Genomic DNA, 8,396 nt, shown 5'->3' with positions numbered 1-8,396 from the left:
TAACGACACTATTAAACTTGCCTAAAATTAAGAAAGAAACAAGTGTAGAATTCATTAAACTAGAATCCACTGTTTCTAATTGTTTGTTGGTTCTATCGACACTTAATATCCCCACAGACAGCTGGGATCCTATTCTGGTAAACATTTGCACCGCCGCATTACCAGAAAAGTCGTTACTTCTATGGGAGCAATCGCTCTCATCACGAAAAAAGTGCCCAACGTGGCAACAAATGAAAGATTTTCTCACCACCCAATATGAAATTGCGGAAGGGTTAGAAGAAAAAATAATCAAAACAAAGATCATTAAACACGACCAAAATCGAAGCTTCAATAGACCCCAAGCTAGAAGCAACAAAAATTTAAACAAAAGCTTTCACAAAATGCACTCGTTCATATCCGAACAGAAACAACACACGTCATGCAAACTATGCACAAGAGGCTTAAATCTTGCGAGAGGTTTAAAAGCTTAAAAGTTAACGAACGAAATAATTTTGTCAGGTCAAAAAGACTTCGCACAAATTGCCTGTCACATGCGCTTACATATAAAAATTGCAAAAGAAAATTTAATTGCTTCCATTGTCACAAAAGACACCATACAATGCTTCACTATATCACACCAAAAAAGGGCGCATATTAAAAAAACCACGGGTTTAATTGCAAAAGCAAATCCCGAAACCCAAAACTGTAAAAATAGCCAAGAGACACCATGTTGCTCAAAGGCACAAAAAATTCAAACGCTGCACAGCGAAATACAAAGTGGACTAGTTGCAGAATCAGTTTCCACCATACCAACTCAAGTTGAGGACAAATACCTTAATTCAAATATGAGGAAATTGCAAAAGTTAAGGAAACTTCCAACAACAAACAAAATTATAAAAGATCAGTATTGTGAGCACTTCTCTAAAGCCACAACTACTCGATCAAATAATGGCCGGTATGTCGTACGACAACCAATAGAGCCACAATTTTCTAATATAAACACATAAAGGTAGAAAAACCAAAGTCAGAATTCAATTTGACAATAATAAAAATTCAAATATCTGTCACTTTTCGACCCCCCAGGGTGGCCATTGCCACTTATGATTACTGACGCAACATTTATGGGAATCAGCTATACAAAGCATCAAATTAATTGCGAAGAACTTTCCATTCACGGCAACCCCCTCGCAAGATCCCTCTATTGTCACAGTCCTAACTCCAGGGCTAAGGAGTACCCATTCTGGCCATATTTGAGCCAGGCGTGAAGATACTATCCTTCAAAGAATAAATAAAATGCAAACCATTTCATAAAAGGCAAAGAATACATTACCGGTATACCAAATCAATAAAACTAGAAATTGTAAATAACCGCAAATCAAACTAATAAACGCAAACAATAAGTCGGATAAACCCGCAAAATATAGGTCCGAACCATACGCACCTAAAAGTAAATAAATAACAAATATTATGTTTAAAACCAAAGGCATTTTCAGGATTTACGAGTACAGCATGTATAATGCGCTCTCGGCAACTCTACTAGAAGTACGCCGAAATACATGCAATAGCATATACATACATATATATATAAAACTAGGCAAAATATTCGCCTAGGGGGGCCAGGATGTTTAAATGAGTTAAGCATCCACCCCCTCTACTCGGTAAAACTGGCGCATCCTCACCATAACGCAACACCAACTCAACTCACCACAGCTGTATATCAACCTACTCATCAAAAGGGATGGACAAAAAAGGGAAAGGGCTCACAATTCGTCCGATACAATTCGACCTGAAGTTCGCCCGCCAACACACATTCATACACACTGCGCCGCGTAATTCCCACTTTGGCTTCGACCATCATCGTTCCGCCTGCACCGATTTACAGCGATCCAACGCGATATAATTATTTTCGCAAACCATTGTATTGTAAATAAACGATAATTTTAAATAAATCATACCTTTTAACTAAATAACCTTTTTTTCATTTTAAACACTCGCGCGAGTGTGAGTGAACATTGAAATCAGTGGTTTATATTCCCCAATAAATTGGGGCGGTAAACTATTCAAGACGAGATTAAAAGTATAATTAAAAATGAACATGGACGATTGACAATAACTGATTTAATAGACATTTCAAATTTTAAAATAGTACAGAATAAAGATGTAATAGTTATATATATTAAACATAAATATTATATATGATTGTAAATATTATGAAGTAAGAGCAATTACACAAAAAGATGGCAAATTAATAATTGATGATGAAATTGCGAAATGCAAAAAATAATATATAAATATAAAAAACTGCAAAAAAGAAATAATAAATACTTATTGTAAAATTAATAATAAAAATACTTGCCTATCAGATATTTTGTCCAATAAAAAAGGAAAATGTAAAAAAATTAAAGAAAACAAGTAAGGAAGGGCTAAGTTCGGGTGTCACCGAACATTTTATACTCTCGCATGGTAAAGTTATAATCGAGATTTCATAATACGTCATTTACATATTTTTCAAATACCGTATTTTTGTAAAGTTTTATTCCGCTATCATCATTGGTTCCTAATGTTTATACTCGTATTATACAGAGAAGGCATCAGATGGAATTCAAAATAGCTTTATATTGGAAGTGAACCGATTTCACCCATATTTCGTACATGTCATCAGGGTGTTAAGAAAATATTATATACCGAATTTCATTGAAATCGGTTAAGTAGTTCCTGAGATATGGTTTTTGGTCCATAAGTGGGCGACGCCACGCCCATTTTCAATTTTTAAAAAAAGCCTGGGTGCAACTTCCTTCTGCTATTTCTTCCGTGAAATTTAGTGTTTCTGACGTTTTTTGTTAGTCGGTTAACGCACTTTTAGTGATTTTGAACATAACCTTTGTATGGGAGGTGGGCGTGGTTATTATCCGATTTCTTCCATTTTTGAACTGTATATGGAAATGCCTGAAGAAAACGACTTTGTAGAGTTTGGTTGACATAGCTATATGAGTTTCCGAGATATGTGCAAAAAACTTAGTAGGGGCGGGGCCACGCCCACTTTTCCAAAACAATTACGTCCAAATATGCCCCTCCCTAATGCGATCCCTTGTGCCAAATTTCTAATTTAATATCTTTATTTATGGCTTAGTTATGACACTTTATAGGTTTTCGGTTTCCGCCATTTTGTGGGCGTGGCAGTGGGCCGATTTTGCCCATCTTCGAACTTAACCTTCTTATGGAGCCAAGGAATACGTGTACCAAGTTTCATCATGATATCTCAATTTTTACTCAAGTTACAGCTTGCACGGACGGACGGACGGACGGACGGACAGACGGACGGACGGACAGACAGACAAACGGATTTCGACTCTACTCGTCGCCCTGATCACTTTGGTATATATAACCCTATATCTGACTCTTTTAGTTTTAGGACTTACAAACAACCGTTATGTGAACAAAACTATAATACTCTCGTTAGCAACATTGTTGCGAGAGTATAAAAACATAAAGACATAGATATAATTAAAGAAGGAGCAATATTAGTCTCTGGAAATCATACTATAGATGACTCTGCAATAAATGGAGTTTACCTTGTAACATTTGAAAATTATACAAATATTGATAATATAACTTACGAAAATATTGATTGTAAAATTTGGAATTATTTAAAAAATAATCATATTAATAACTCTGAAATTATAGAATCGGGGACGATTCATCTTAGAGAGGGGGGGAGTTAACGGCAGCAGCCACACAGAGATCTAATGATAAATATAAACAAATTGTATCTTCTTACAGTATTACTGCTTGGTCAGCAGAATACTTTAATTAATAAGAAATCAATACATCACTTGTTTTGATAAGCAAGTATAATTCAATATTCCATTATTTGTTTTGATAATGGGAATAATTGGAAATCTAATGCTCTGGCATTTCATCACTTAATGTAATGCCAAAGCATCTTTAGTAATAAGCATAGAATTATAAGAAGATAAATATAAGTGCTTTTACAAATAAAGAGCAGTGTATAATAGGCAGGCGTATTGATAGATCATCTTGATGATCGAAGCACACCATATATTATCCCACTCAAACCAACACTTGTGTTTAATTTCTACCGCGCGTAGCGGAACGGAATACATTTTTTTAATACTTCCCACGCAAGGGAAGTTAATTCGCACACAAGAAATATATAGTATATATAAAGATGTGAAAAACATACAATTATTTACTTAAGAAAACAAGAGACCATAGGTATGATCAACAAAGAATTCGACAAGAATATTTATTTATTTATTAAATGAAAAATAATAATACAATTATTATCTACAGAGTAAGAAGCACTAGATGCCAGGGCTTACGGCTTACTGCTCTAATAAAACTATATTGTCTTAGAATATTAATATATTAGCCAGTAAAAGGTAAATATAAGATCAATATTACAGTCAGTACAATTATTAAAATAATTGATGTTAGTAAAGGAAGTTATTTGGATGTAAGATAACTTACAATTAGAGAATTAAATATTAAATCGGAAATATTTAAAAAATGCAAGTGTTGGCTACATTATTTTAGCATATTCTTGCTCTGGAGAAGCTGCCCTATCAGCACATACCCCATTTCTTCCGAAATTTGTGTTTTTACCCGACCGCCAAATTAATCGGAATCGTCTCGCAATGCTGATGGGGCAGCAAATTATTAACGGCGCAGCCGTTTCTGTCGAATCTTGAAGCGCTTCGCAGTTAGTACAATGCACAATATATGTAGCACAGATTTCACATGGATGAGAACACAAGATTTAGGGCGAAAAACAAATTTTTCTACGAAAACACGTTTTAATGTCGTTATTGAAATAATGGCACGATGCCGATTACTTTAGCGGAGGGGTGAAAAAACCAAATTTTCGTATAAATGGGGTATCTGCGGATAGGGAAGCTTCTCCAGAGAAGAAATATCCAAAAATAATACAAAAATAGCTTTTGTTTTTTAAAATATTCACGATTAAAAGTTCAAAAATTTGCACTAAAAACACATGGTATTTCTCCATGTTTCACTAAATTTTTTCACGTTTTTCGCACTGTATATTTAAATATACACTCTAAACATTAAAATAAGTTCACATTTATATTTTATTTTGCTTTATTTTACCTAAATTTATTAATTTAAAAATTACTTAGCACACTCTTCGTTGCAAAGTTTAGATTGTTTACAATTATGAGGAAAACGAGCGTTGCCACATCTTAAACACCAAATATGTAGGATTCTTAACGATTTTTCTTTGTTTGTTTTTTTGCGTCATTCTTTTTTCCATATTGACTATAATAAAAATTACTTTCCAACATTTTTGAAGTTATAATTGAGCTGTGAACACTTTTTCCATATACATATGTATATGTATTAGGCTGTGTCATTCTGAGGCAACGTTTTTTTTCAACTGAAAAACAGGCTAAAAACTTTCGAAAATGTGAAAAAGAAAGTCACTCAAAAGATGAGCTCTTAATATTAATATTAAGAGGTGCTTATTTCAAATTTTCTGTTTTCCATATAAATTACATGAAAAAAAATCATTTTTTTTGGTGGTGGTATTTTTCGAATGTCAAGAATCGATTCTTAATCGACTTCGACTACTGAAGAACGATTCCGAAAAATCGATTATTTTACGAGAAAACTCGATTTTCGAGTAGAATCGGAATCGAGTTTACCATCCCTACTGTCAGACATCGCGTGCACATATAATAACCTCCGCACAATAACCACCACAAAAAAATTATTTTTTTTTCATGTAATTTATATGGAAAACAGAAAATTTGAAACAGGCACCGCTTAATATTAATATTAAGAGCTCATCTTTTGAGTGACTTTCTTTTTCACATTTTCGAAAGTTTTTAGCCTGTTTTTCAGTTGAAAAAAAAAGATTGACTCAGAATGACACACCCTAATATGTATAATATGTGATTTATATTTAATAAAGACAAGCAAGTAAAAATCTATGATAATATTGTAAAATTTATAAAATATCGGGGTGACCGATGTACTTTCACGTAGTTCTCCTTTCTGCGTTGGCCGCCTTCGGCCGCGCTCTAAAAAAATAAACCTGGTCGAGCGAATACCCGGGGTGACCGAAGTATTTTTGCTTAGTACTCCTTTTTGACTTTTCGTTATAAAATGGTTAAATATTGGTTATGATATCTGACAGCGATTTCCATTTTTTTTGATAATACGTTGTTTGTATTTTATGTGACAATATATAGTATAATATTATATAATATCATTATATGTGACCTGGTCTACGAAAAGGGGGTTTAGGTATCAAAAAAAAGGAGAACAATTAATGAGATAACGAGAAACTGACTATTATTTTTAACAGCTTTTCCCAGAAAACTAGTTTTCGCACGTTTGCCCTCTTTTCGTAGACCAGGTCACATATCATTATATAATATTACTTATTTGTTTATTAAATTTAAAAAAGGAAATATAGAAATAGAGGAATTTTCGCGAAAAAGAGGAATTTCAGCGAATTGCCTTGTAATCATATGGCAGCGCTCCATTTCGTCGTATTTGTTAGCACATAAATGTAGTTTATTACGAATGTAAAATATAATTTTTAAAATAACGATTTCTTAGAGTGTGAAAAAAGTGGTGAAATAGCTTGTTGAAATGTTCGAATTTTGGGAATTTGTGAACTTTAAAGTTTAATGTCTCGTTAACTAAGTGTCTGCGGTACCTATAACCCTCCATATTTTTTTTCAAGAGGACTTCCTATTTCCACCGATACGTTCAGATCGCGGCGCCAAAGAAATCGGAATTGTGCAAAAATTACTTAGTCTTCGTCTAAAAGGTTTGATTGCTTACAATTAAGAGGAAAACGAGCGTTGCCACATCTTAAACACCAAATATGAAGGATTGTTTAGCGTTTCTTTGTTTGAATTTTCGCGTGATTTTTTTTTTTATTACGTAATATTCAGAGGTGTTGTGGAATCTGATAGTTGTCGGAATCAGAATTGAAACCGATCAAAAAATGTAGTAGGTGTCATGAATTTAGATATTATTGGTTTGATATTCGAAACAGAATTTGTATCGGTTTTGCTATCAGAAACAAAGCAAGAAGATAGTCGCTCACAGATTTGAAATGTAAGCTAAGAAATCAAGTCATTTTATTATTTCGAATTAATTTATCTTTATTTCTATAAGAGAAAACATAAGTATAAAACACGAAATGTCTTAATTATTGAGTTTTTGCAATAAAAAATCCGGATATTTAAAGATATCAGATTTACATAATGTAATAAACGTAATTTAACACCCAAATGCGTCTTTATTCATTCGATAAATGTTATCTCTTAAAATCTTCATTTAATTCGGAACTCATTGAAAAACTTTAATAAGATTGCTTCCAAATGTATTCATTTGCAAGTTTTGTCACATTAGTACACAGCTGATTCGAATATTGGTTTTGCGAATGTTCGAAAAGACGAAAATCCAATCAGATTCTGTGACACCAATGAAAATCAGAATTGGTTTGCAATTCGGACAGCTAAGCAATTCTGTCTTGGATTCCACAACACCCCTGATTATTATATAATATTACTATATGTTTATTGAATTTAAATAAGAAAATATCCATATGCATGGAAAGATGGTTTATACTCATTAATTTGAAATTAAATTTATAAACACACTTGTTTTTATTAGAACTAAGTTTGGAGGATGGAGTCATGTGTAGAAGTTCACGCAAGTGAGGAAAGTTCTCTGATCGCCATTCACTTGGGAGTGGCCAGAAACGATTATTTTACACATGGCTCAAGCAGCTCACTACTTCCGGTCTTTGACCAAGTATCCTCTGGGTAGCCTAAGAACATCCGTTCGAAGGCGAGCTAATGTGAGAAGGCGAAACATCCCCTGCATAGGGTTGTGCGCTGGATTTGAGACCCGCCACGTAAAAAACACCCCCAATGAAAAAGAAAACACAGCCTCGGATGAGAGCGCCACGTAGCGAAAAGAAGAAACGACTGGCGCGCTGTTGTTAACTCGGCTATAATCGCGTAAGCGGTGTCTATGCCAATTAAAAAGAAGAAGAAGTTTGGTAAATAAATAAAGAGGAATTATAGCGAAAAAGAGAAATTTCAGCGAATTGCTCATATTTGTTTATTATCATATGTCAGCGCTCCATTTCCTCATAATTGTTAGCACAAAAATCAGGGATTCCATAATCCAACTTATTCCAGTGAGGAGAGCACCTCAAAATTAACGTTTTTTGTATTACATTTTCCATTATAGCCAGATGGGACAAAATAATATTTTTGGGTATTTAAATTAAAACACCCAACGTTTATAATATATGGATAAGCTATTTAAATATTTGTTTGCTATATTAAAACAACTGATTTTTGAACATTAAATACTTAATAAGGGCATTAAGCTTGTTAGCTCCCAAT

This window comes from Bactrocera neohumeralis, unplaced genomic scaffold (assembly GCF_024586455.1).
Source record: "Bactrocera neohumeralis isolate Rockhampton unplaced genomic scaffold, APGP_CSIRO_Bneo_wtdbg2-racon-allhic-juicebox.fasta_v2 cluster09, whole genome shotgun sequence".
In the NCBI taxonomy this organism is placed as follows: domain Eukaryota; kingdom Metazoa; phylum Arthropoda; class Insecta; order Diptera; family Tephritidae; genus Bactrocera; species Bactrocera neohumeralis.
The sequence above is the reverse complement of the archived record's forward strand: the minus strand, read 5'-3'. Positions refer to the sequence as shown.